Genomic DNA, 27,731 nt, shown 5'->3' with positions numbered 1-27,731 from the left:
CACACACACCCCACACGCTCGTACACACACCCCACATGCTGAGAACGAGACCACACCCCCATATGGTCACCCCCCCACACACACACCCCCATACGCTCACTCACACCCCACACGCTGAGACGCACACCCCATACGCTCACACACACAGCACACACACCCCACACGCTGAAACACACACACCATACCCTCACACACACCCCACACGCTCACACACACATCCCATACACTCACAAAACCCCCCGACGCTCCTACACACACCCCACATGCTGACACACACAGCACACACACGCTCACACACACATCGCACGTGGTGACACACACAGCACACACAGCCCCATATGCTCACACACACCACCCCCACACGCTCACACACACCCCACACGCTGACACACCCGCACCCACACATGCAAGCACCACACACGCACGCACCACACACCGACACACACGCTCACACCACACACACACACACACAGATCCCATGCACTCAATCACACACACCCCACACGCTCGTAGCCACACCCCACATGCTGACACCCAGCACACACCCCCATATGGTCACACACACACACACACACGCTCACACACACACCCCCCATACGCTCACTCACACCCCACACGCTGAGACACACACCCCATACGCTCACACACACACCCCACACACCCCACACGTTCAAACACACACACCATTCCCTCACTCACACACACCCCACACGCTCACACACACACACATCCACACGCTCACACACCCCATACGCTCAAGCACACACACCCCACACGCTCACCCACCGACCGCGCACGCTCACACACACACTCTCACACGCACACACCACACGCGCACGCACCACACACCGATACACGCGCTCACTCACACACACACACACACACACACACAGAAACAGAGGCGCTGAGGGATCTTCCCGTAGTGCTGGGAAGCACCTGGCTGCCCACAGCGGCTCCATTCCACCGCTGGTACGACCCTGTCGCAACCCAGCCATGGTGCTGCTCCGGCCCGTTTGGGTGGTGCACGGGCTGTCCGCTTGGGCTCCTAAAGGAGACAATCTCTGAACACACAGCAGCTCCTTGGCGGACAGGGGCGTGCAAGTGGTGGTGGGAAGGAGACTGTGGTCTGCGATTTAGCTGGAGGAGCACCCGGACAAGACGACGGGCACAGGGGTGGAGAGAGGGCTGGAGTAGATCCTGGCTAGGGGCAGGCTAAGGCGCCAAATGAAAATCTTAAACGGGAAATCTAGGTCGTGGGCCTGCGCGGTGGGGGTGGGGGCTGGAGGCGGTGCAAGGCGTTCCAGGGAACACGCTTTGCCACTTTGCCGTGGGATTCAAGGGATGGGGGATGCGATTTCAAGGACCTGTTGGCTCCGAGTCCACCGTCTGTCTCCGGTGCGCCCTCCACCCCGTGCCCCCTGCTTGGCTGTTGGGTTTTCCCCACCGGCCTCCCGAATCTTCGTGCTCCCTCTCCTGCACTGCCCGTCGGTCTGCTTCCTGGACGCGTCCAGATTCGTTTTCCCAACTCCACCTCCCGGGCGCAACCGTGCCGCTCTCCGCTCGCGGTGGCCGGGAAGCAGGTCCGAGCGGTGGCTGGCCCGAGGGCGAGGGAAGGGACCAGGGGCTCCAGCAGGTGACCCACCCGACTCAACGAGGTAGATCGCTCACCCTGCCCCGACCTCTTCCCGCACTCCCAGCCCCCTCCCCCTTTCCCCGCACCGACACCACTAACTAGACCCTCGGGAAGGAGCAAGGGGTGGCTTGTCAGGGGTGGCGGGGTTCCTCCTGGCGTCAGCAGTGCAGCCGGAGAGTCCAAGCACCTGCGGTGGCCGGACGTGCGGGCGTCTGTCGGTGGCCCCGAGTGAGGACAGAGGGTGTCACGCGCGGCCTCTCGGGTTTGGGGCGGAGGAAGAGGGGGAGCCATGCGAGCGCCCAGGGGAGGCGCCGATGCGCTGCCGTCGGGCGGCCGGGCCGCTGGCGAGGCCAAAAGGCTTGGGCTGGCCGAGGCGACGGGGCAAGGCTTGGGCTGGCCGGGCCGGCTGGCCTTGTCTGGGCACCGAGGCCGCGGGGCTAGCCGCGGGGCAAGGGAGAAGCCAGCCGGCTTCGGCTAAAAGGGGTGCGGATGCGCTGGGGAGGTCGGTAGGCCGAGAGGAAGAAGAAAGGCTTCCCTGACCGGGAATCGAACCCGGGCCGCGGCGGTGAGAGCGCCGAATCCTAACCACTAGACCACCAGGGAGCGTCAGGCCCTGCGCCTGCCCCGCACCCCCTGGACGCAGCGCCTCCATACCAGCCCCTCGCCTCTGCTTTGGCTCCAAGGCCCCAGCCTCGCCACGGCCGGCCGCCCGCCGGCCCTACCAATCCACCTGCCCTGCTGGCAGCACCCTCAAAACGCTGCGCGCCTCCTTCCCTCACACACGCGCTTGGCCTCGGGCCAACGCTCCCGGCTCCGGGCTCTCATCGGGCCTGGACACGAGGGCCCTGGAGCCGCGCAAAAGGTTGGCCAGCTGCGTTGGCCGGGAATCGAACCCGGGTCAACTGCTTGGAAGGCAGCTATGCTCACCACTATACCACCAACGCTGCACAGCCCGGGCCGCCCCGAGACGCCGGCCCAGGGTTCGCAGCGGCGCCTTCACGCCTTCTCGCCACCGCCTGGGCCGCCGGGCGCAGCCCTGCCCCGACGTCCCGCCGGCCCGCGGCCCTGCGCTGCCGCAGGCGCCAGCAGCGGCCGCCCCAGCCCCAGGCCCGGCCCCAGCCCCGCCAGCCCGATGCGGCTGTGGCGGCTCCGCAGGCCCGAGCCCCCCGCCGCCCGCGGCCCGTCTCTGGGGGGCGCTCCGGCCGCCGTGCCACTCCCCCGGCCCTCGGCTGCCGCCCGGGCAGCCCCGCCCCGCGAGACACGCATCCCTCCGGCGACCCGCTCGCCCGGGCCCTTCTGCGCGTGGCGTCCGGCGAGGCCACATCCCGCACCCACAGACGACCCGACCCAGCCGCCGCCCAGCGGTCCCCCGCGCCCCCCCCACCCCCATCCGGGACCGGGCAGCGTCGGCGTCACCAAGGAGCCCGCCGCAGCCGGCCACTCGTCAAGCGCCGGGGGCACGACAGGAGGCCCTGGCGGGGCCGTGGCGAACCCGCACGCGCGCGCCCGGCCTTACGGGGAAGGGAAAGCGGTGGGGGCGGTCCACGGTGGGCAGGGCGGGCACGCGTCGTCGCCCCGCGCCTCTGGCCGGACGCGGGAGGGAGGAGAGGAAGGGCCCTGGGGGCAAGCGTTTGGACAGAGCGGCGGTGACGCCGGCGACCAAAAAGGGCGTCTTGCCTCCCCGTCGGGGAATCGAACCCCGGTCTCCCGCGTGACAGGCGGGGATACTCACCACTATACTAACGAGGACAGCGGCGGCGGCGGCCAGCCGGGCGCCCGACCCCTCTGCGCCTGCCCGCCCTCGACGCCCTGCCTTACACAGGCGCCCGCCACGTGCCACACCCGGCCCGACCCGATCCCAAACCAAGCGCGTCGGCCCGCCGAGCAGCCCTCCCATCCCGACTCGCAGTGGACTCCAGGCCCGGGCCCGGGGCCGGGCCCGGGATCCGGACGGCGCGGAACACTCCGAGTGCGCCGGCGCCTAGGGCCTGCCGGGCGCGGATCGCGCAGGGAGAAGAGGCCCGAGCGGGCAAGCAAGGCTGCGAGCAGGGGGACGGGCGCCCGGGATGGGCCGGGGCGGAGGAGGGAGGGCGGCGACGACCTAGTGGAGGGGGCGGGGGCGGCGGCGGCGCCCACGGCGGCGAGACAGGCTGGCCCGACGCCGGTCTCCGGGTGCGGGGCCGGGGATGTGCGAGGGGGCTGGGCGGCGCCGGCGCCGGCGCCAGGCCAGTCGGCTGGCGCTGCTCCTGGTCGGCCGGGGCGCGCGTCCCGTCCCTTGCGCGCCCACACAGCCGCCGGCCGCCACCAGCGTTCGCGCGGGGTCCCAGCCAGGCGAGCGGCGACGCGCCCAGGCCCGCCGTCAGGATGGCCGAGCGGTCTAAGGCGCTGCGTTCAGGTCGCAGTCTCCCCTGGAGGCGTGGGTTCGAATCCCACTCCTGACACGCCCACCTTTTGGCCCGTCCAACCGGGACCCTGGACCCCGGCGGGCCGCGACCACGCCCCATCGCAAGCCCGCTCCTGCCTGACCCGCCGCTCCTGCCTTGCACCCTCGCAGGAGGGGCCCAGTGCCGAGCCCTGACGCCTCGACGCTCCTGGCCACGGGCTTGGCGCACACACGCCCCCGCCCACCAGTTCACACGCCTTTCCCACCCGATCCCATCCCCAGCCCCGCAGGCCTGGGGAACTTCGCAGCACGCCTCTCCTCACCTGCTTCCCGGGGGCTGTGTTTTCCTTCCTCCCTCCCGCTCCCGCTCCCGCTGCACTCCCTCGGCCCCCTGCAGAGCAGCCGGCTGCGCAAATGCCGAAAGCCCTCCGCATTCGGTTCTCCACCGGACGGGTGCCTGGTGAACAGCGCCTCGCTCTCGTAGCCGAGCACTCCCGCCACCAAGAGCACACCGTCCGACAGACAGCCCGTCCTTTCCGCCGGCCCCCATTCCCTTCTCTCCACACCCTCCTCAGGTGGCCCGAGGTGCCCACGAGGATTTGCCACCTTGACGACGCCTGACCCTGGCCACACCTGCCTGCCTGCCTGCCTCCCTCCCCGGACACAGGCAGCCCGGCCACCCGCTCGCCGGCCCACGACAGGGCCCTCCCTTCAGTGCGCCTGGCCCGGGAGTCCAGCCCGGGAAGGTGGCTCCCGTGAGCGCTGGGCCGAAGGAAGCCCTGGATCCCCAGGCCACCCACCTGGGCGCCCCAGCGCATCTCCGCGCCGGAAGCCGCTGCCCGGCCGGGACCCGAGGAGCCCAGCGGGCTCCCTCACCGCGCTGTCGGCCAGCTAGCCAGCGGCCACTCTGCCAGAGCGCTCCCGCGAGCCAGGATCGCGCTCCTGCCTCACAACCACCGCCGCCCCCCGCCCCCCCCCCGCCCTCGAGCTGGCCCCCTAGGGAGCGCTGCGCGCCCCAGCTCAGACGCCTTGCTTCGCTCTCCCGGCCTGAGCGGCTCCTCGGCCGCGCCGGCGGCGCGACGGGGCCTCCATCTCCTACACACAACACGCAGGCGCCCGCGCGCGGACACCCACACACCCACACCCACACAGCCCACCCCTCGGCACCGCACGTGCGCACACCACCGGAGCTCGGGTCCCCAGCCCCGCCCACCCTCGCACACTCTGCCCCGGCGAGAAAGCCCTCCGCCGAAGGGACCTTGGGTCCCGGCTGAGAGGAGCCGCTGAAGGCAACGGCAGCGCTCAGCCTCGCCTGCCACAGGTGCCCCCGCGCTGGGTGCGATTCGGGCGCTGGCCAGCCTGGGTCCGGCTCCCGGCTTCCCCTGGCGACCCCGGCAGGGCAACGTGTCGCCGCGGCCGTCGACCGGGGAGAAAGCACCGCAGGAGCCTAGTGGGCCTCCGTGCGTCCGTGCGGCGCTCGGCCCGTCTGCGCCGCTCCCTAGGGCTCTGGACGTGCCCGGAGCCTCTGTTCCACACCGCCCGTCCGCCTCCTGCTCAAACCAAGCCCATGCTCCCCAGCACCGGGCCGGACCCGTGTCTGGGCGCCGCTGGGGAGCGCCGCTGGGGAAGCCGTCCGGGGAGCGCCGCCATCGGTGCATGGGTGGTTCAGTGGTAGAATTCTCGCCTGCCACGCGGGAGGCCCGGGTTCGATTCCCGGCCCATGCAGCACGCCGTCCCCTTTTGGCCAGCCCTGCAGCCCCAACGCGCGCACGCGCGCGCCCCCGGCTTCCTCTCGCCCACGCTCAAGGCCCCTGGCCGAAACCAGCTCGGCTCCGGACCCAGCCGGAGCCCGGCCCTGCCCTGCCGCCCGTTCCCTTCCTCTCCGTCTCTCTCGCCCAGGGGACCAAACTCCACCCAGCGCCCGACGCCCCTGGCCCGCCCACACGCCTCCCCTGCCCCTTTCCTCTTCAGGACCCTGAGCACCCCGCTTCGCTCACCCGCCTCTCCTCCAGCAACGCTTCCCGGCACCACCACACACCGGCGCCGCGCCGCTCCAGAGCCCACGGGGCCGCGCCCCACCTCCCCGCCTTTGCCCACGGTTCCTCCCTCCCTGCCTCACTCTACCCACACTCCCACAATCCTCCTCTCTTTGCACAACCAGGGGCAACCGACTTGCCACCCTTAGCCCTGATCCGTCCCATTCTCCTGCAGGGACCCTCACAAACTCACTGGGGTGCACCGGGAAGACCAAATGCATGGCACCACATCCTCCCGACGCCCGCCCTATAGTCTCTTGAAGGCCCGCTTGGCCGCAGTAGCCGGCAAACTCCGCCGCTGCTGCAACGCTAGGACCCCCGGCAGCACCAGGTCCACAACCGCCCGCGCCAGCGCTAGCACCGGCAGCACCTATCTCCCCACCCCCCCAGCCCCCCTCCCCCGCCTCCGCCGCCGTCGCCGCCGCCACCGCCGCCGCCGCCGCCGTCACCACCACCACCACCACCCCCCCCTCGCAACAGCAGCGGCGGCACCAAGTCCACCAGCAGAGCGGCACCTGGACCAGCACCGGCTCGGCTGTGGGTACCGCCACCACCACCGCTTGGACCGAGTCCAGCACCGCACACCACCACGGGCACCGTTGCCAACAGCACTAGAGTCCTTCGGCGCCACCGCCACTGCCCCGACACCATCACCAACAGAACGGAGTCCAGCACCAGCGAACCAGCAGGGGCATCGCCGCCCACCGCACTAAAGTCCTCCACCATCGCTGCCGCCCCGCAAACACCAGCACCACTAGGACCGAGTCCACCGCCGCACACCACCACGGGCACCGTTGCCAAGAGCACTAAAGTCCTTCAGCACCACCACCACAAAGGCCACCATCACCACACCGGCTCGGGCACCATCGCCCACAGCACCGAAGTCCTCCCCCATCAGTACCGCCCACACCACCACCAAGTCCACCACCGCCGCCGCCGCCATCACCGGCAGGACCAAGTCCACCACCAGCGCACCAGCATGGGCATCATTGCCAACGGCACCGAAGTCCTCCACGATCACAACCACCACCATCACCACCACCACCTCCTCCACCACCACAGGCTCCACCACCAAGTCCACCATCACCACAGCGGCACGGGCACCATCGCCGACAGTCTGGAGTCCATCACCGCCACCGCCACCACCGAGACCATGCACACCATCACCACAGCAGCCCGCGCACCACAACCAACGGCACAGAAGTCCACCCCAGCAGCAGCAGCAGCAGCAGCAGCAGCAGGAGTAGCAGCAGCAGCAACACCAATTCGTCCACCACCAGCAACACAAGCAGCAGCACAGCCTGCACCTCCGCCCCCAGCGACCCCTCGTGCCCCAATATCCCCACACGGATCCCCTGCGGGCACACCCCCTCCTTTCCAAGTCCTCATTGTTCAGTGAACCTGCGTGGCATTTGTCCCTTTGGCCTCTCTGAATCTGAAGCCGAGGACAACCCCTGAGACAGGACTGGTTGTCCCGATGACAGGGGATTGAAGTCTCGGGGACGGTGGGTTCCCTCACCCCACTGGGACGGCTCCTAGACCCGGTCCAGCCCTATCTCTGGGTCTCCCTTGCCTGCCTGCCTGCCTGCCTGCCTGCTTCCCACCCACGCCCCCAACACCCACCCCTTGGCCTCACCACCTTGCAGCGCAGCACAGCAGTGTCCGCCCGGCGCACCTCCTCTGCCAGGGTCCTGTCGCACCCCGGGGGCCTCCAGCTTTCTTGCACCGGGACCCACTCTCCACCACTTGCCCGACACCCATCCCTCACACTCACGGCCGGCAGTCCTGGCCTCCCACGGGCTCCTCAGGCTCACTCCTACTCTCTCCCTTCCGCTACCTCAGAGCTCACCCTCTCGCACAGGTGCACACGTACGTGCCTGGCGTGGCGCCGGGGAAGGTGCCCTTCCCCCCCCCCCCCACCGAAGCCTCTGCACACACCCTGCCCGAGTGTCCAGCCACACTCTGGCCCGGGTCCCGCAAGCCCCACACCTCCCCGCCCGGCACCCTTCCCACACACCCGGGCTGCCCCCGGCCCTCCTCTCCTGCTCGGATCCTGTTCCTCTGTGCCTTAACTCCCGTGGGAGGCCACCCCCGTGCGCAAACACCTTCAACACGCGGGATCCCCCACGGCACGCACCCACACGCTCACACACACACCCCCCACACGCTCACACACACATCCCATACACTCACACAAACACCCCACGCTCCTACACACACCACACATGCTGACGCACGCAGCACACACAGCCCCATATGCTCACACACACCACCCCACACGCTCACACCCACCCCATACGCTCTGTCACACACACCGCACACGCTCACACGCACCACCACACGCTCACACACCCGCACCACACACGCACGCACCATACACCGACAAACACGCTCACACACACACACATCCCATGCACTCAATCACACACACCCCACACGCTCGTACACACACCCCACATGCTGAGAACGAGACCACACCCCCATATGGTCACCCCCCCACACACACACCCCCATACGCTCACTCACACCCCACACGCTGAGACGCACACCCCATACGCTCACACACACAGCACACACACCCCACACGCTGAAACACACACACCATACCCTCACACACACCCCACACGCTCACACACACATCCCATACACTCACAAAACCCCCCGACGCTCCTACACACACCCCACATGCTGACACACACAGCACACACACGCTCACACACACATCGCACGTGGTGACACACACAGCACACACAGCCCCATATGCTCACACACACCACCCCCACACGCTCACACACACCCCACACGCTGACACACCCGCACCCACACATGCAAGCACCACACACGCACGCACCACACACCGACACACACGCTCACACCACACACACACACACACAGATCCCATGCACTCAATCACACACACCCCACACGCTCGTAGCCACACCCCACATGCTGACACCCAGCACACACCCCCATATGGTCACACACACACACACACACGCTCACACACACACCCCCCATACGCTCACTCACACCCCACACGCTGAGACACACACCCCATACGCTCACACACACACCCCACACACCCCACACGTTCAAACACACACACCATTCCCTCACTCACACACACCCCACACGCTCACACACACACACATCCACACGCTCACACACCCCATACGCTCAAGCACACACACCCCACACGCTCACCCACCGACCGCGCACGCTCACACACACACTCTCACACGCACACACCACACGCGCACGCACCACACACCGATACACGCGCTCACTCACACACACACACACACACACACACAGAAACAGAGGCGCTGAGGGATCTTCCCGTAGTGCTGGGAAGCACCTGGCTGCCCACAGCGGCTCCATTCCACCGCTGGTACGACCCTGTCGCAACCCAGCCATGGTGCTGCTCCGGCCCGTTTGGGTGGTGCACGGGCTGTCCGCTTGGGCTCCTAAAGGAGACAATCTCTGAACACACAGCAGCTCCTTGGCGGACAGGGGCGTGCAAGTGGTGGTGGGAAGGAGACTGTGGTCTGCGATTTAGCTGGAGGAGCACCCGGACAAGACGACGGGCACAGGGGTGGAGAGAGGGCTGGAGTAGATCCTGGCTAGGGGCAGGCTAAGGCGCCAAATGAAAATCTTAAACGGGAAATCTAGGTCGTGGGCCTGCGCGGTGGGGGTGGGGGCTGGAGGCGGTGCAAGGCGTTCCAGGGAACACGCTTTGCCACTTTGCCGTGGGATTCAAGGGATGGGGGATGCGATTTCAAGGACCTGTTGGCTCCGAGTCCACCGTCTGTCTCCGGTGCGCCCTCCACCCCGTGCCCCCTGCTTGGCTGTTGGGTTTTCCCCACCGGCCTCCCGAATCTTCGTGCTCCCTCTCCTGCACTGCCCGTCGGTCTGCTTCCTGGACGCGTCCAGATTCGTTTTCCCAACTCCACCTCCCGGGCGCAACCGTGCCGCTCTCCGCTCGCGGTGGCCGGGAAGCAGGTCCGAGCGGTGGCTGGCCCGAGGGCGAGGGAAGGGACCAGGGGCTCCAGCAGGTGACCCACCCGACTCAACGAGGTAGATCGCTCACCCTGCCCCGACCTCTTCCCGCACTCCCAGCCCCCTCCCCCTTTCCCCGCACCGACACCACTAACTAGACCCTCGGGAAGGAGCAAGGGGTGGCTTGTCAGGGGTGGCGGGGTTCCTCCTGGCGTCAGCAGTGCAGCCGGAGAGTCCAAGCACCTGCGGTGGCCGGACGTGCGGGCGTCTGTCGGTGGCCCCGAGTGAGGACAGAGGGTGTCACGCGCGGCCTCTCGGGTTTGGGGCGGAGGAAGAGGGGGAGCCATGCGAGCGCCCAGGGGAGGCGCCGATGCGCTGCCGTCGGGCGGCCGGGCCGCTGGCGAGGCCAAAAGGCTTGGGCTGGCCGAGGCGACGGGGCAAGGCTTGGGCTGGCCGGGCCGGCTGGCCTTGTCTGGGCACCGAGGCCGCGGGGCTAGCCGCGGGGCAAGGGAGAAGCCAGCCGGCTTCGGCTAAAAGGGGTGCGGATGCGCTGGGGAGGTCGGTAGGCCGAGAGGAAGAAGAAAGGCTTCCCTGACCGGGAATCGAACCCGGGCCGCGGCGGTGAGAGCGCCGAATCCTAACCACTAGACCACCAGGGAGCGTCAGGCCCTGCGCCTGCCCCGCACCCCCTGGACGCAGCGCCTCCATACCAGCCCCTCGCCTCTGCTTTGGCTCCAAGGCCCCAGCCTCGCCACGGCCGGCCGCCCGCCGGCCCTACCAATCCACCTGCCCTGCTGGCAGCACCCTCAAAACGCTGCGCGCCTCCTTCCCTCACACACGCGCTTGGCCTCGGGCCAACGCTCCCGGCTCCGGGCTCTCATCGGGCCTGGACACGAGGGCCCTGGAGCCGCGCAAAAGGTTGGCCAGCTGCGTTGGCCGGGAATCGAACCCGGGTCAACTGCTTGGAAGGCAGCTATGCTCACCACTATACCACCAACGCTGCACAGCCCGGGCCGCCCCGAGACGCCGGCCCAGGGTTCGCAGCGGCGCCTTCACGCCTTCTCGCCACCGCCTGGGCCGCCGGGCGCAGCCCTGCCCCGACGTCCCGCCGGCCCGCGGCCCTGCGCTGCCGCAGGCGCCAGCAGCGGCCGCCCCAGCCCCAGGCCCGGCCCCAGCCCCGCCAGCCCGATGCGGCTGTGGCGGCTCCGCAGGCCCGAGCCCCCCGCCGCCCGCGGCCCGTCTCTGGGGGGCGCTCCGGCCGCCGTGCCACTCCCCCGGCCCTCGGCTGCCGCCCGGGCAGCCCCGCCCCGCGAGACACGCATCCCTCCGGCGACCCGCTCGCCCGGGCCCGTCTGCGCTTGCCGTCCGGCGAGGGCCACATCCCGCACCCACAGACGACCCGACCAGCCGCCGCCCAGCGGTCCCCCGCGCCCCCCCCCACCCCCATCCGGGACCGGGCAGCGTCGGCGTCACCAAGGAGCCCGCCGCAGCCGGCCACTCGTCAAGCGCCGGGGGCACGACAGGAGGCCCTGGCGGGGCCGTGGCGAACCCGCACGCGCGCGCCCGGCCTTACGGGGAAGGGAAAGCGGTGGGGGCGGTCCACGGTGGGCAGGGCGGGCACGCGTCGTCGCCCCGCGCCTCTGGCCGGACGCGGGAGGGAGGAGAGGAAGGGCCCTGGGGGCAAGCGTTTGGACAGAGCGGCGGTGACGCCGGCGACCAAAAAGGGCGTCTTGCCTCCCCGTCGGGGAATCGAACCCCGGTCTCCCGCGTGACAGGCGGGGATACTCACCACTATACTAACGAGGACAGCGGCGGCGGCGGCCAGCCGGGCGCCCGACCCCTCTGCGCCTGCCCGCCCTCGACGCCCTGCCTTACACAGGCGCCCGCCACGTGCCACACCCGGCCCGACCCGATCCCAAACCAAGCGCGTCGGCCCGCCGAGCAGCCCTCCCATCCCGACTCGCAGTGGACTCCAGGCCCGGGCCCGGGGCCGGGCCCGGGATCCGGACGGCGCGGAACACTCCGAGTGCGCCGGCGCCTAGGGCCTGCCGGGCGCGGATCGCGCAGGGAGAAGAGGCCCGAGCGGGCAAGCAAGGCTGCGAGCAGGGGGACGGGCGCCCGGGATGGGCCGGGGCGGAGGAGGGAGGGCGGCGACGACCTAGTGGAGGGGGCGGGGGCGGCGGCGGCGCCCACGGCGGCGAGACAGGCTGGCCCGACGCCGGTCTCCGGGTGCGGGGCCGGGGACGTGCGAGGGGGCTGGGCGGCGCCGGCGCCAGGCCAGTCGGCTGGCGCTGCTCCTGGTCGGCCGGGGCGCGCGTCCCGTCCCTTGCGCGCCCACACAGCCGCCGGCCGCCACCAGCGTTCGCGCGGGGTCCCAGCCAGGCGAGCGGCGACGCGCCCAGGCCCGCCGTCAGGATGGCCGAGCGGTCTAAGGCGCTGCGTTCAGGTCGCAGTCTCCCCTGGAGGCGTGGGTTCGAATCCCACTCCTGACACGCCCACCTTTTGGCCCGTCCAACCGGGACCCTGGACCCCGGCGGGCCGCGACCACGCCCCATCGCAAGCCCGCTCCTGCCTGACCCGCCGCTCCTGCCTTGCACCCTCGCAGGAGGGGCCCAGTGCCGAGCCCTGACGCCTCGACGCTCCTGGCCACGGGCTTGGCGCACACACGCCCCCGCCCACCAGTTCACACGCCTTTCCCACCCGATCCCATCCCCAGCCCCGCAGGCCTGGGGAACTTCGCAGCACGCCTCTCCTCACCTGCTTCCCGGGGGCTGTGTTTTCCTTCCTCCCTCCCGCTCCCGCTCCCGCTGCACTCCCTCGGCCCCCTGCAGAGCAGCCGGCTGCGCAAATGCCGAAAGCCCTCCGCATTCGGTTCTCCACCGGACGGGTGCCTGGTGAACAGCGCCTCGCTCTCGTAGCCGAGCACTCCCGCCACCAAGAGCACACCGTCCGACAGACAGCCCGTCCTTTCCGCCGGCCCCCATTCCCTTCTCTCCACACCCTCCTCAGGTGGCCCGAGGTGCCCACGAGGATTTGCCACCTTGACGACGCCTGACCCTGGCCACACCTGCCTGCCTGCCTGCCTCCCTCCCCGGACACAGGCAGCCCGGCCACCCGCTCGCCGGCCCACGACAGGGCCCTCCCTTCAGTGCGCCTGGCCCGGGAGTCCAGCCCGGGAAGGTGGCTCCCGTGAGCGCTGGGCCGAAGGAAGCCCTGGATCCCCAGGCCACCCACCTGGGCGCCCCAGCGCATCTCCGCGCCGGAAGCCGCTGCCCGGCCGGGACCCGAGGAGCCCAGCGGGCTCCCTCACCGCGCTGTCGGCCAGCTAGCCAGCGGCCACTCTGCCAGAGCGCTCCCGCGAGCCAGGATCGCGCTCCTGCCTCACAACCACCGCCGCCCCCCGCCCCCCCCCCCCGCCCTCGAGCTGGCCCCCTAGGGAGCGCTGCGCGCCCCAGCTCAGACGCCTTGCTTCGCTCTCCCGGCCTGAGCGGCTCCTCGGCCGCGCCGGCGGCGCGACGGGGCCTCCATCTCCTACACACAACACGCAGGCGCCCGCGCGCGGACACCCACACGCCCACACCCACACAGCCCACCCCTCGGCACCGCACGTGCGCACACCACCGGAGCTCGGGTCCCCAGCCCCGCCCACCCTCGCACACTCTGCCCCGGCGAGAAAGCCCTCCGCCGAAGGGACCTTGGGTCCCGGCTGAGAGGAGCCGCTGAAGGCAACGGCAGCGCTCAGCCTCGCCTGCCACAGGTGCCCCCGCGCTGGGTGCGATTCGGGCGCTGGCCAGCCTGGGTCCGGCTCCCGGCTTCCCCTGGCGACCCCGGCAGGGCAACGTGTCGCCGCGGCCGTCGACCGGGGAGAAAGCACCGCAGGAGCCTAGTGGGCCTCCGTGCGTCCGTGCGGCGCTCGGCCCGTCTGCGCCGCTCCCTACGGCTCTGGACGTGCCCGGAGCCTCTGTTCCACACCGCCCGTCCGCCTCCTGCTCAAACCAAGCCCATGCTCCCCAGCACCGGGCCGGACCCGTGTCTGGGCGCCGCTGGGGAGCGCCGCTGGGGAAGCCGTCCGGGGAGCGCCGCCATCGGTGCATGGGTGGTTCAGTGGTAGAATTCTCGCCTGCCACGCGGGAGGCCCGGGTTCGATTCCCGGCCCATGCAGCACGCCGTCCCCTTTTGGCCAGCCCTGCAGCCCCAACGCGCGCACGCGCGCGCCCCCGGCTTCCTCTCGCCCACGCTCAAGGCCCCTGGCCGAAACCAGCTCTGCTCCGGACCCAGCCGGAGCCCGGCCCTGCCCTGCCGCCCGTTCCCTTCCTCTCCGTCTCTCTCGCCCAGGGGACCAAACTCCACCCAGCGCCCGACGCCCCTGGCCCGCCCACACGCCTCCCCTGCCCCTTTCCTCTTCAGGACCCTGAGCACCCCGCTTCGCTCACCCGCCTCTCCTCCAGCAACGCTTCCCGGCACCACCACACACCGGCGCCGCGCCGCTCCAGAGCCCACGGGGCCGCGCCCCACCTCCCCGCCTTTGCCCACGGTTCCTCCCTCCCTGCCTCACTCTACCCACACTCCCACAATCCTCCTCTCTTTGCACAACCAGGGGCAACCGACTTGCCACCCTTAGCCCTGATCCGTCCCATTCTCCTGCAGGGACCCTCACAAACTCACTGGGGTGCACCGGGAAGACCAAATGCATGGCACCACATCCTCCCGACGCCCGCCCTATAGTCTCTTGAAGGCCCGCTTGGCCGCAGTAGCCGGCAAACTCCGCCGCTGCTGCAACGCTAGGACCCCCGGCAGCACCAGGTCCACAACCGCCCGCGCCAGCGCTAGCACCGGCAGCACCTATCTCCCCACCCCCCCAGCCCCCCTCCCCCGCCTCCGCCGCCGTCGCCGCCGCCACCGCCGCCGCCGCCGCCGTCACCACCACCACCACCACCCCCCCCTCGCAACAGCAGCGGCGGCACCAAGTCCACCAGCAGAGCGGCACCTGGACCAGCACCGGCTCGGCTGTGGGTACCGCCACCACCACCGCTTGGACCGAGTCCAGCACCGCACACCACCACGGGCACCGTTGCCAACAGCACTAGAGTCCTTCGGCGCCACCGCCACTGCCCCGACACCATCACCAACAGAACGGAGTCCAGCACCAGCGAACCAGCAGGGGCATCGCCGCCCACCGCACTAAAGTCCTCCACCATCGCTGCCGCCCCGCAAACACCAGCACCACTAGGACCGAGTCCACCGCCGCACACCACCACGGGCACCGTTGCCAAGAGCACTAAAGTCCTTCAGCACCACCACCACAAAGGCCACCATCACCACACCGGCTCGGGCACCATCGCCCACAGCACCGAAGTCCTCCCCCATCAGTACCGCCCACACCACCACCAAGTCCACCACCGCCGCCGCCGCCATCACCGGCAGGACCAAGTCCACCACCAGCGCACCAGCATGGGCATCATTGCCAACGGCACCGAAGTCCTCCACGATCACAACCACCACCATCACCACCACCACCTCCTCCACCACCACAGGCTCCACCACCAAGTCCACCATCACCACAGCGGCACGGGCACCATCGCCGACAGTCTGGAGTCCATCACCGCCACCGCCACCACCGAGACCATGCACACCATCACCACAGCAGCCCGCGCACCACAACCAACGGCACAGAAGTCCACCCCAGCAGCAGCAGCAGCAGCAGCAGCAGCAGGAGTAGCAGCAGCAGCAACACCAATTCGTCCACCACCAGCAACACAAGCAGCAGCACAGCCTGCACCTCCGCCCCCAGCGACCCCTCGTGCCCCAATATCCCCACACGGATCCCCTGCGGGCACACCCCCTCCTTTCCAAGTCCTCATTGTTCAGTGAACCTGCGTGGCATTTGTCCCTTTGGCCTCTCTGAATCTGAAGCCGAGGACAACCCCTGAGACAGGACTGGTTGTCCCGATGACAGGGGATTGAAGTCTCGGGGACGGTGGGTTCCCTCACCCCACTGGGACGGCTCCTAGACCCGGTCCAGCCCTATCTCTGGGTCTCCCTTGCCTGCCTGCCTGCCTGCCTGCCTGCTTCCCACCCACGCCCCCAACACCCACCCCTTGGCCTCACCACCTTGCAGCGCAGCACAGCAGTGTCCGCCCGGCGCACCTCCTCTGCCAGGGTCCTGTCGCACCCCGGGGGCCTCCAGCTTTCTTGCACCGGGACCCACTCTCCACCACTTGCCCGACACCCATCCCTCACACTCACGGCCGGCAGTCCTGGCCTCCCACGGGCTCCTCAGGCTCACTCCTACTCTCTCCCTTCCGCTACCTCAGAGCTCACCCTCTCGCACAGGTGCACACGTACGTGCCTGGCGTGGCGCCGGGGAAGGTGCCCTTCCCCCCCCCCCCACCGAAGCCTCTGCACACACCCTGCCCGAGTGTCCAGCCACACTCTGGCCCGGGTCCCGCAAGCCCCACACCTCCCCGCCCGGCACCCTTCCCACACACCCGGCCTGCCCCCGGCCCTCCTCTCCTGCTCGGATCCTGTTCCTCTGTGCCTTAACTCCCGTGGGAGGCCACCCCCGTGCGCAAACACCTTCAACACGCGGGATCCCCCACGGCACGCACCCCACACGCTCACACACACACCCCCCACACGCTCACACACACATCCCATACACTCACACAAACACCCCACGCTCCTACACACACCACACATGCTGACGCACGCAGCACACACAGCCCCATATGCTCACACACACCACCCCACACGCTCACACCCACCCCATACGCTCTGTCACACACACCGCACACGCTCACACGCACCACCACACGCTCACACACCCGCACCACACACGCACGCACCATACACCGACAAACACGCTCACACACACACACATCCCATGCACTCAATCACACACACCCCACACGCTCGTACACACACCCCACATGCTGAGAACGAGACCACACCCCCATATGGTCACCCCCCCACACACACACCCCCATACGCTCACTCACACCCCACACGCTGAGACGCACACCCCATACGCTCACACACACAGCACACACACCCCACACGCTGAAACACACACACCATACCCTCACACACACCCCACACGCTCACACACACATCCCATACACTCACAAAACCCCCCGACGCTCCTACACACACCCCACATGCTGACACACACAGCACACACACGCTCACACACACATCGCACGTGGTGACACACACAGCACACACAGCCCCATATGCTCACACACACCACCCCCACACGCTCACACACACCCCACACGCTGACACACCCGCACCCACACATGCAAGCACCACACACGCACGCACCACACACCGACACACACGCTCACACCACACACACACACACACAGATCCCATGCACTCAATCACACACACCCCACACGCTCGTAGCCACACCCCACATGCTGACACCCAGCACACACCCCCATATGGTCACACACACACACACACACGCTCACACACACACCCCCCATACGCTCACTCACACCCCACACGCTGAGACACACACCCCATACGCTCACACACACACCACACACACCCCACACGTTCAAACACACACACCATTCCCTCACTCACACACACCCCACACGCTCACACACACACACATCCACACGCTCACACACCCCATACGCTCAAGCACACACACCCCACACGCTCACCCACCGACCGCGCACGCTCACACACACACTCTCACACGCACACACCACACGCGCACGCACCACACACCGATACACGCGCTCACTCACACACACACACACACACACACAGAGAAACAGAGGCGCTGAGGGATCTTCCCGTAGTGCTGGGAAGCACCTGGCTGCCCACAGCGGCTCCATTCCACCGCTGGTACGACCCTGTCGCAACCCAGCCATGGTGCTGCTCCGGCCCGTTTGGGTGGTGCACGGGCTGTCCGCTTGGGCTCCTAAAGGAGACAATCTCTGAACACACAGCAGCTCCTTGGCGGACAGGGGCGTGCAAGTGGTGGTGGGAAGGAGACTGTGGTCTGCGATTTAGCTGGAGGAGCACCCGGACAAGACGACGGGCACAGGGGTGGAGAGAGGGCTGGAGTAGATCCTGGCTAGGGGCAGGCTAAGGCGCCAAATGAAAATCTTAAACGGGAAATCTAGGTCGTGGGCCTGCGCGGTGGGGGTGGGGGCTGGAGGCGGTGCAAGGCGTTCCAGGGAACACGCTTTGCCACTTTGCCGTGGGATTCAAGGGATGGGGGATGCGATTTCAAGGACCTGTTGGCTCCGAGTCCACCGTCTGTCTCCGGTGCGCCCTCCACCCCGTGCCCCCTGCTTGGCTGTTGGGTTTTCCCCACCGGCCTCCCGAATCTTCGTGCTCCCTCTCCTGCACTGCCCGTCGGTCTGCTTCCTGGACGCGTCCAGATTCGTTTTCCCAACTCCACCTCCCGGGCGCAACCGTGCCGCTCTCCGCTCGCGGTGGCCGGGAAGCAGGTCCGAGCGGTGGCTGGCCCGAGGGCGAGGGAAGGGACCAGGGGCTCCAGCAGGTGACCCACCCGACTCAACGAGGTAGATCGCTCACCCTGCCCCGACCTCTTCCCGCACTCCCAGCCCCCTCCCCCTTTCCCCGCACCGACACCACTAACTAGACCCTCGGGAAGGAGCAAGGGGTGGCTTGTCAGGGGTGGCGGGGTTCCTCCTGGCGTCAGCAGTGCAGCCGGAGAGTCCAAGCACCTGCGGTGGCCGGACGTGCGGGCGTCTGTCGGTGGCCCCGAGTGAGGACAGAGGGTGTCACGCGCGGCCTCTCGGGTTTGGGGCGGAGGAAGAGGGGGAGCCATGCGAGCGCCCAGGGGAGGCGCCGATGCGCTGCCGTCGGGCGGCCGGGCCGCTGGCGAGGCCAAAAGGCTTGGGCTGGCCGGGCCGGCTGGCCTTGTCTGGGCACCGAGGCCGCGGGGCTAGCCGCGGGGCAAGGGAGAAGCCAGCCGGCTTCGGCTAAAAGGGGTGCGGATGCGCTGGGGAGGTCGGTAGGCCGAGAGGAAGAAGAAAGGCTTCCCTGACCGGGAATCGAACCCGGGCCGCGGCGGTGAGAGCGCCGAATCCTAACCACTAGACCACCAGGGAGCGTCAGGCCCTGCGCCTGCCCCGCACCCCCTGGACGCAGCGCCTCCATACCAGCCCCTCGCCTCTGCTTTGGCTCCAAGGCCCCAGCCTCGCCACGGCCGGCCGCCCGCCGGCCCTACCAATCCACCTGCCCTGCTGGCAGCACCCTCAAAACGCTGCGCGCCTCCTTCCCTCACACACGCGCTTGGCCTCGGGCCAACGCTCCCGGCTCCGGGCTCTCATCGGGCCTGGACACGAGGGCCCTGGAGCCGCGCAAAAGGTTGGCCAGCTGCGTTGGCCGGGAATCGAACCCGGGTCAACTGCTTGGAAGGCAGCTATGCTCACCACTATACCACCAACGCTGCACAGCCCGGGCCGCCCCGAGACGCCGGCCCAGGGTTCGCAGCGGCGCCTTCACGCCTTCTCGCCACCGCCTGGGCCGCCGGGCGCAGCCCTGCCCCGACGTCCCGCCGGCCCGCGGCCCTGCGCTGCCGCAGGCGCCAGCAGCGGCCGCCCCAGCCCCAGGCCCGGCCCCAGCCCCGCCAGCCCGATGCGGCTGTGGCGGCTCCGCAGGCCCGAGCCCCCCGCCGCCAGCGGCCCGTCTCTGGGGGGCGCTCCGGCCGCCGTGCCACTCCCCCGGCCCTCGGCTGCCGCCCGGGCAGCCCCGCCCCGCGAGACACGCATCCCTCCGGCGACCCGCTCGCCCGGGCCCTTCTGCGCGTGGCGTCCGGCGAGGCCACATCCCGCACCCACAGACGACCCGACCCAGCCGCCGCCCAGCGGTCCCCCGCGCCCCCCCCCACCCCCATCCGGGACCGGGCAGCGTCGGCGTCACCAAGGAGCCCGCCGCAGCCGGCCACTCGTCAAGCGCCGGGGGCACGACAGGAGGCCCTGGCGGGGCCGTGGCGAACCCGCACGCGCGCGCCCGGCCTTACGGGGAAGGGAAAGCGGTGGGGGCGGTCCACGGTGGGCAGGGCGGGCACGCGTCGTCGCCCCGCGCCTCTGGCCGGACGCGGGAGGGAGGAGAGGAAGGGCCCTGGGGGCAAGCGTTTGGACAGAGCGGCGGTGACGCCGGCGACCAAAAAGGGCGTCTTGCCTCCCCGTCGGGGAATCGAACCCCGGTCTCCCGCGTGACAGGCGGGGATACTCACCACTATACTAACGAGGACAGCGGCGGCGGCGGCCAGCCGGGCGCCCGACCCCTCTGCGCCTGCCCGCCCTCGACGCCCTGCCTTACACAGGCGCCCGCCACGTGCCACACCCGGCCCGACCCGATCCCAAACCAAGCGCGTCGGCCCGCCGAGCAGCCCTCCCATCCCGACTCGCAGTGGACTCCAGGCCCGGGCCCGGGGCCGGGCCCGGGATCCGGACGGCGCGGAACACTCCGAGTGCGCCGGCGCCTAGGGCCTGCCGGGCGCGGATCGCGCAGGGAGAAGAGGCCCGAGCGGGCAAGCAAGGCTGCGAGCAGGGGGACGGGCGCCCGGGATGGGCCGGGGCGGAGGAGGGAGGGCGGCGACGACCTAGTGGAGGGGGCGGGGGCGGCGGCGGCGCCCACGGCGGCGAGACAGGCTGGCCCGACGCCGGTCTCCGGGTGCGGGGCCGGGGATGTGCGAGGGGGCTGGGCGGCGCCGGCGCCAGGCCAGTCGGCTGGCGCTGCTCCTGGTCGGCCGGGGCGCGCGTCCCGTCCCTTGCGCGCCCACACAGCCGCCGGCCGCCACCAGCGTTCGCGCGGGGTCCCAGCCAGGCGAGCGGCGACGCGCCCAGGCCCGCCGTCAGGATGGCCGAGCGGTCTAAGGCGCTGCGTTCAGGTCGCAGTCTCCCCTGGAGGCGTGGGTTCCAATCCCACTCCTGACACGCCCACCTTTTGGCCCGTCCAACCGGGACCCTGGACCCCGGCGGGCCGCGACCACGCCCCATCGCAAGCCCGCTCCTGCCTGACCCGCCGCTCCTGCCTTGCACCCTCGCAGGAGGGGCCCAGTGCCGAGCCCTGACGCCTCGACGCTCCTGGCCACGGGCTTGGCGCACACACGCCCCCGCCCACCAGTTCACACGCCTTTCCCACCCGATCCCATCCCCAGCCCCGCAGGCCTGGGGAACTTCGCAGCACGCCTCTCCTCACCTGCTTCCCGGGGGCTGTGTTTTCCTTCCTCCCTCCCGCTCCCGCTCCCGCTGCACTCCCTCGGCCCCCTGCAGAGCAGCCGGCTGCGCAAATGCCGAAAGCCCTCCGCATTCGGTTCTCCACCGGACGGGTGCCTGGTGAACAGCGCCTCGCTCTCAGAGCCGAGCACTCCCGCCACCAAGAGCACACCGTCCGACAGACAGCCCGTCCTTTCCGCCGGCCCCCATTCCCTTCTCTCCACACCCTCCTCAGGTGGCCCGAGGTGCCCACGAGGATTTGCCACCTTGACGACGCCTGACCCTGGCCACACCTGCCTGCCTGCCTGCCTCCCTCCCCGGACACAGGCAGCCCGGCCACCCGCTCGCCGGCCCACGACAGGGCCCTCCCTTCAGTGCGCCTGGCCCGGGAGTCCAGCCCGGGAAGGTGGCTCCCGTGAGCGCTGGGCCGAAGGAAGCCCTGGATCCCCAGGCCACCCACCTGGGCGCCCCAGCGCATCTCCGCGCCGGAAGCCGCTGCCCGGCCGGGACCCGAGGAGCCCAGCGGGCTCCCTCACCGCGCTGTCGGCCAGCTAGCCAGCGGCCACTCTGCCAGAGCGCTCCCGCGAGCCAGGATCGCGCTCCTGCCTCACAACCACCGCCGCCCCCCGCCCCCCCCCCCGCCCTCGAGCTGGCCCCCTAGGGAGCGCTGCGCGCCCCAGCTCAGACGCCTTGCTTCGCTCTCCCGGCCTGAGCGGCTCCTCGGCCGCGCCGGCGGCGCGACGGGGCCTCCATCTCCTACACACAACACGCAGGCGCCCGCGCGCGGACACCCACACGCCCACACCCACACAGCCCACCCCTCGGCACCGCACGTGCGCACACCACCGGAGCTCGGGTCCCCAGCCCCGCCCACCCTCGCACACTCTGCCCCGGCGAGAAAGCCCTCCGCCGAAGGGACCTTGGGTCCCGGCTGAGAGGAGCCGCTGAAGGCAACGGCAGCGCTCAGCCTCGCCTGCCACAGGTGCCCCCGCGCTGGGTGCGATTCGGGCGCTGGCCAGCCTGGGTCCGGCTCCCGGCTTCCCCTGGCGACCCCGGCAGGGCAACGTGTCGCCGCGGCCGTCGACCGGGGAGAAAGCACCGCAGGAGCCTAGTGGGCCTCCGTGCGTCCGTGCGGCGCTCGGCCCGTCTGCGCCGCTCCCTAGGGCTCTGGACGTGCCCGGAGCCTCTGTTCCACACCGCCCGTCCGCCTCCTGCTCAAACCAAGCCCATGCTCCCCAGCACCGGGCCGGACCCGTGTCTGGGCGCCGCTGGGGAGCGCCGCTGGGGAAGCCGTCCGGGGAGCGCCGCCATCGGTGCATGGGTGGTTCAGTGGTAGAATTCTCGCCTGCCACGCGGGAGGCCCGGGTTCGATTCCCGGCCCATGCAGCACGCCGTCCCCTTTTGGCCAGCCCTGCAGCCCCAACGCGCGCACGCGCGCGCCCCCGGCTTCCTCTCGCCCACGCTCAAGGCCCCTGGCCGAAACCAGCTCGGCTCCGGACCCAGCCGGAGCCCGGCCCTGCCCTGCCGCCCGTTCCCTTCCTCTCCGTCTCTCTCGCCCAGGGGACCAAACTCCACCCAGCGCCCGACGCCCCTGGCCCGCCCACACGCCTCCCCTGCCCCTTTCCTCTTCAGGACCCTGAGCACCCCGCTTCGCTCACCCGCCTCTCCTCCAGCAACGCTTCCCGGCACCACCACACACCGGCGCCGCGCCGCTCCAGAGCCCACGGGGCCGCGCCCCACCTCCCCGCCTTTGCCCACGGTTCCTCCCTCCCTGCCTCACTCTACCCACACTCCCACAATCCTCCTCTCTTTGCACAACCAGGGGCAACCGACTTGCCACCCTTAGCCCTGATCCGTCCCATTCTCCTGCAGGGACCCTCACAAACTCACTGGGGTGCACCGGGAAGACCAAATGCATGGCACCACATCCTCCCGACGCCCGCCCTATAGTCTCTTGAAGGCCCGCTTGGCCGCAGTAGCCGGCAAACTCCGCCGCTGCTGCAACGCTAGGACCCCCGGCAGCACCAGGTCCACAACCGCCCGCGCCAGCGCTAGCACCGGCAGCACCTATCTCCCCACCCCCCCAGCCCCCCTCCCCCGCCTCCGCCGCCGTCGCCGCCGCCACCGCCGCCGCCGCCGCCGTCACCACCACCACCACCACCCCCCCCTCGCAACAGCAGCGGCGGCACCAAGTCCACCAGCAGAGCGGCACCTGGACCAGCACCGGCTCGGCTGTGGGTACCGCCACCACCACCGCTTGGACCGAGTCCAGCACCGCACACCACCACGGGCACCGTTGCCAACAGCACTAGAGTCCTTCGGCGCCACCGCCACTGCCCCGACACCATCACCAACAGAACGGAGTCCAGCACCAGCGAACCAGCAGGGGCATCGCCGCCCACCGCACTAAAGTCCTCCACCATCGCTGCCGCCCCGCAAACACCAGCACCACTAGGACCGAGTCCACCGCCGCACACCACCACGGGCACCGTTGCCAAGAGCACTAAAGTCCTTCAGCACCACCACCACAAAGGCCACCATCACCACACCGGCTCGGGCACCATCGCCCACAGCACCGAAGTCCTCCCCCATCAGTACCGCCCACACCACCACCAAGTCCACCACCGCCGCCGCCGCCATCACCGGCAGGACCAAGTCCACCACCAGCGCACCAGCATGGGCATCATTGCCAACGGCACCGAAGTCCTCCACGATCACAACCACCACCATCACCACCACCACCTCCTCCACCACCACAGGCTCCACCACCAAGTCCACCATCACCACAGCGGCACGGGCACCATCGCCGACAGTCTGGAGTCCATCACCGCCACCGCCACCACCGAGACCATGCACACCATCACCACAGCAGCCCGCGCACCACAACCAACGGCACAGAAGTCCACCCCAGCAGCAGCAGCAGCAGCAGCAGCAGCAGGAGTAGCAGCAGCAGCAACACCAATTCGTCCACCACCAGCAACACAAGCAGCAGCACAGCCTGCACCTCCGCCCCCAGCGACCCCTCGTGCCCCAATATCCCCACACGGATCCCCTGCGGGCACACCCCCTCCTTTCCAAGTCCTCATTGTTCAGTGAACCTGCGTGGCATTTGTCCCTTTGGCCTCTCTGAATCTGAAGCCGAGGACAACCCCTGAGACAGGACTGGTTGTCCCGATGACAGGGGATTGAAGTCTCGGGGACGGTGGGTTCCCTCACCCCACTGGGACGGCTCCTAGACCCGGTCCAGCCCTATCTCTGGGTCTCCCTTGCCTGCCTGCCTGCCTGCCTGCCTGCTTCCCACCCACGCCCCCAACACCCACCCCTTGGCCTCACCACCTTGCAGCGCAGCACAGCAGTGTCCGCCCGGCGCACCTCCTCTGCCAGGGTCCTGTCGCATCCCGGGGGCCTCCAGCTTTCTTGCACCGGGACCCACTCTCCACCACTTGCCCGACACCCATCCCTCACACTCACGGCCGGCAGTCCTGGCCTCCCACGGGCTCCTCAGGCTCACTCCTACTCTCTCCCTTCCGCTACCTCAGAGCTCACCCTCTCGCACAGGTGCACACGTACGTGCCTGGCGTGGCGCCGGGGAAGGTGCCCTTCCCCCCCCCCCACCGAAGCCTCTGCACACACCCTGCCCGAGTGTCCAGCCACACTCTGGCCCGGGTCCCGCAAGCCCCACACCTCCCCGCCCGGCACCCTTCCCACACACCCGGGCTGCCCCCGGCCCTCCTCTCCTGCTCGGATCCTGTTCCTCTGTGCCTTAACTCCCGTGGGAGGCCACCCCCGTGCGCAAACACCTTCAACACGCGGGATCCCCCACGGCACGCACCCCACACGCTCACACACACACCCCCCACACGCTCACACACACATCCCATACACTCACACAAACACCCCACGCTCCTACACACACCACACATGCTGACGCACGCAGCACACACAGCCCCATATGCTCACACACACCACCCCACACGCTCACACCCACCCCATACGCTCTGTCACACACACCGCACACGCTCACACGCACCACCACACGCTCACACACCCGCACCACACACGCACGCACCATACACCGACAAACACGCTCACACACACACACATCCCATGCACTCAATCACACACACCCCACACGCTCGTACACACACCCCACATGCTGAGAACGAGACCACACCCCCATATGGTCACCCCCCCACACACACACCCCCATACGCTCACTCACACCCCACACGCTGAGACGCACACCCCATACGCTCACACACACAGCACACACACCCCACACGCTGAAACACACACACCATACCCTCACACACACCCCACACGCTCACACACACATCCCATACACTCACAAAACCCCCCGACGCTCCTACACACACCCCACATGCTGACACACACAGCACACACACGCTCACACACACATCGCACGTGGTGACACACACAGCACACACAGCCCCATATGCTCACACACACCACCCCCACACGCTCACACACACCCCACACGCTGACACACCCGCACCCACACATGCAAGCACCACACACGCACGCACCACACACCGACACACACGCTCACACCACACACACACACACACAGATCCCATGCACTCAATCACACACACCCCACACGCTCGTAGCCACACCCCACATGCTGACACCCAGCACACACCCCCATATGGTCACACACACACACACACACGCTCACACACACACCCCCCATACGCTCACTCACACCCCACACGCTGAGACACACACCCCATACGCTCACACACACACCCCACACACCCCACACGTTCAAACACACACACCATTCCCTCACTCACACACACCCCACACGCTCACACACACACACATCCACACGCTCACACACCCCATACGCTCAAGCACACACACCCCACACGCTCACCCACCGACCGCGCACGCTCACACACACACTCTCACACGCACACACCACACTCGCACGCACCACACACCGATACACGCGCTCACTCACACACACACACACACACACACACAGAAACAGAGGCGCTGAGGGATCTTCCCGTAGTGCTGGGAAGCACCTGGCTGCCCACAGCGGCTCCATTCCACCGCTGGTACGACCCTGTCGCAACCCAGCCATGGTGCTGCTCCGGCCCGTTTGGGTGGTGCACGGGCTGTCCGCTTGGGCTCCTAAAGGAGACAATCTCTGAACACACAGCAGCTCCTTGGCGGACAGGGGCGTGCAAGTGGTGGTGGGAAGGAGACTGTGGTCTGCGATTTAGCTGGAGGAGCACCCGGACAAGACGACGGGCACAGGGGTGGAGAGAGGGCTGGAGTAGATCCTGGCTAGGGGCAGGCTAAGGCGCCAAATGAAAATCTTAAACGGGAAATCTAGGTCGTGGGCCTGCGCGGTGGGGGTGGGGGCTGGAGGCGGTGCAAGGCGTTCCAGGGAACACGCTTTGCCACTTTGCCGTGGGATTCAAGGGATGGGGGATGCGATTTCAAGGACCTGTTGGCTCCGAGTCCACCGTCTGTCTCCGGTGCGCCCTCCACCCCGTGCCCCCTGCTTGGCTGTTGGGTTTTCCCCACCGGCCTCCCGAATCTTCGTGCTCCCTCTCCTGCACTGCCCGTCGGTCTGCTTCCTGGACGCGTCCAGATTCGTTTTCCCAACTCCACCTCCCGGGCGCAACCGTGCCGCTCTCCGCTCGCGGTGGCCGGGAAGCAGGTCCGAGCGGTGGCTGGCCCGAGGGCGAGGGAAGGGACCAGGGGCTCCAGCAGGTGACCCACCCGACTCAACGAGGTAGATCGCTCACCCTGCCCCGACCTCTTCCCGCACTCCCAGCCCCCTCCCCCTTTCCCCGCACCGACACCACTAACTAGACCCTCGGGAAGGAGCAAGGGGTGGCTTGTCAGGGGTGGCGGGGTTCCTCCTGGCGTCAGCAGTGCAGCCGGAGAGTCCAAGCACCTGCGGTGGCCGGACGTGCGGGCGTCTGTCGGTGGCCCCGAGTGAGGACAGAGGGTGTCACGCGCGGCCTCTCGGGTTTGGGGCGGAGGAAGAGGGGGAGCCATGCGAGCGCCCAGGGGAGGCGCCGATGCGCTGCCGTCGGGCGGCCGGGCCGCTGGCGAGGCCAAAAGGCTTGGGCTGGCCGAGGCGACGGGGCAAGGCTTGGGCTGGCCGGGCCGGCTGGCCTTGTCTGGGCACCGAGGCCGCGGGGCTAGCCGCGGGGCAAGGGAGAAGCCAGCCGGCTTCGGCTAAAAGGGGTGCGGATGCGCTGGGGAGGTCGGTAGGCCGAGAGGAAGAAGAAAGGCTTCCCTGACCGGGAATCGAACCCGGGCCGCGGCGGTGAGAGCGCCGAATCCTAACCACTAGACCACCAGGGAGCGTCAGGCCCTGCGCCTGCCCCGCACCCCCTGGACGCAGCGCCTCCATACCAGCCCCTCGCCTCTGCTTTGGCTCCAAGGCCCCAGCCTCGCCACGGCCGGCCGCCCGC

General features: G+C 69.1%; 15 non-coding genes across 15 annotated transcripts; 5 read left to right on the top strand and 10 right to left on the bottom strand.

Annotated features, from left to right (window-relative positions):
* Positions 1 to 2,164: 2,164 nt before the first annotated feature.
* On the bottom strand, positions 2,165 to 2,236 carry TRNAE-CUC (transfer RNA glutamic acid (anticodon CUC)). The gene has a single exon. It is a non-coding gene; the product is annotated as a tRNA-Glu (tRNA).
* Positions 2,237 to 2,505: 269 nt separating this feature from the next.
* TRNAG-UCC (transfer RNA glycine (anticodon UCC)) lies at positions 2,506 to 2,577 on the bottom strand. The gene has a single exon. It is a non-coding gene; the product is annotated as a tRNA-Gly (tRNA).
* Positions 2,578 to 3,310: 733 nt separating this feature from the next.
* Positions 3,311 to 3,382, bottom strand: TRNAD-GUC (transfer RNA aspartic acid (anticodon GUC)). The gene has a single exon. It is a non-coding gene; the product is annotated as a tRNA-Asp (tRNA).
* Positions 3,383 to 3,991: 609 nt separating this feature from the next.
* Positions 3,992 to 4,074, top strand: TRNAL-CAG (transfer RNA leucine (anticodon CAG)). The gene has a single exon. It is a non-coding gene; the product is annotated as a tRNA-Leu (tRNA).
* A 1,596-nt stretch (positions 4,075 to 5,670) lies between these two features.
* TRNAG-GCC (transfer RNA glycine (anticodon GCC)) lies at positions 5,671 to 5,741 on the top strand. Its single transcript has one exon. It is a non-coding gene; the product is annotated as a tRNA-Gly (tRNA).
* A 4,897-nt stretch (positions 5,742 to 10,638) lies between these two features.
* On the bottom strand, positions 10,639 to 10,710 carry TRNAE-CUC (transfer RNA glutamic acid (anticodon CUC)). The gene has a single exon. It is a non-coding gene; the product is annotated as a tRNA-Glu (tRNA).
* A 269-nt stretch (positions 10,711 to 10,979) lies between these two features.
* TRNAG-UCC (transfer RNA glycine (anticodon UCC)) lies at positions 10,980 to 11,051 on the bottom strand. Its single transcript has one exon. It is a non-coding gene; the product is annotated as a tRNA-Gly (tRNA).
* A 734-nt stretch (positions 11,052 to 11,785) lies between these two features.
* Positions 11,786 to 11,857, bottom strand: TRNAD-GUC (transfer RNA aspartic acid (anticodon GUC)). Its single transcript has one exon. It is a non-coding gene; the product is annotated as a tRNA-Asp (tRNA).
* Positions 11,858 to 12,460: 603 nt separating this feature from the next.
* Positions 12,461 to 12,543, top strand: TRNAL-CAG (transfer RNA leucine (anticodon CAG)). The gene has a single exon. It is a non-coding gene; the product is annotated as a tRNA-Leu (tRNA).
* A 1,598-nt stretch (positions 12,544 to 14,141) lies between these two features.
* On the top strand, positions 14,142 to 14,212 carry TRNAG-GCC (transfer RNA glycine (anticodon GCC)). The gene has a single exon. It is a non-coding gene; the product is annotated as a tRNA-Gly (tRNA).
* A 4,868-nt stretch (positions 14,213 to 19,080) lies between these two features.
* Positions 19,081 to 19,152, bottom strand: TRNAE-CUC (transfer RNA glutamic acid (anticodon CUC)). The gene has a single exon. It is a non-coding gene; the product is annotated as a tRNA-Glu (tRNA).
* A 269-nt stretch (positions 19,153 to 19,421) lies between these two features.
* Positions 19,422 to 19,493, bottom strand: TRNAG-UCC (transfer RNA glycine (anticodon UCC)). The gene has a single exon. It is a non-coding gene; the product is annotated as a tRNA-Gly (tRNA).
* Positions 19,494 to 20,227: 734 nt separating this feature from the next.
* On the bottom strand, positions 20,228 to 20,299 carry TRNAD-GUC (transfer RNA aspartic acid (anticodon GUC)). The gene has a single exon. It is a non-coding gene; the product is annotated as a tRNA-Asp (tRNA).
* Positions 20,300 to 22,582: 2,283 nt separating this feature from the next.
* TRNAG-GCC (transfer RNA glycine (anticodon GCC)) lies at positions 22,583 to 22,653 on the top strand. The gene has a single exon. It is a non-coding gene; the product is annotated as a tRNA-Gly (tRNA).
* Positions 22,654 to 27,549: 4,896 nt separating this feature from the next.
* Positions 27,550 to 27,621, bottom strand: TRNAE-CUC (transfer RNA glutamic acid (anticodon CUC)). Its single transcript has one exon. It is a non-coding gene; the product is annotated as a tRNA-Glu (tRNA).
* Positions 27,622 to 27,731: the final 110 nt, after the last annotated feature.

This window comes from Eumetopias jubatus, unplaced genomic scaffold (assembly GCF_037043125.1).
Source record: "Eumetopias jubatus isolate StellerSeaLion01/CBP00866 unplaced genomic scaffold, mEumJub1_p1.0 scaffold_182, whole genome shotgun sequence".
Taxonomy (NCBI): domain Eukaryota; kingdom Metazoa; phylum Chordata; class Mammalia; order Carnivora; family Otariidae; genus Eumetopias; species Eumetopias jubatus.
The sequence above is the reverse complement of the archived record's forward strand: the minus strand, read 5'-3'. Positions and strand labels throughout refer to the sequence as shown.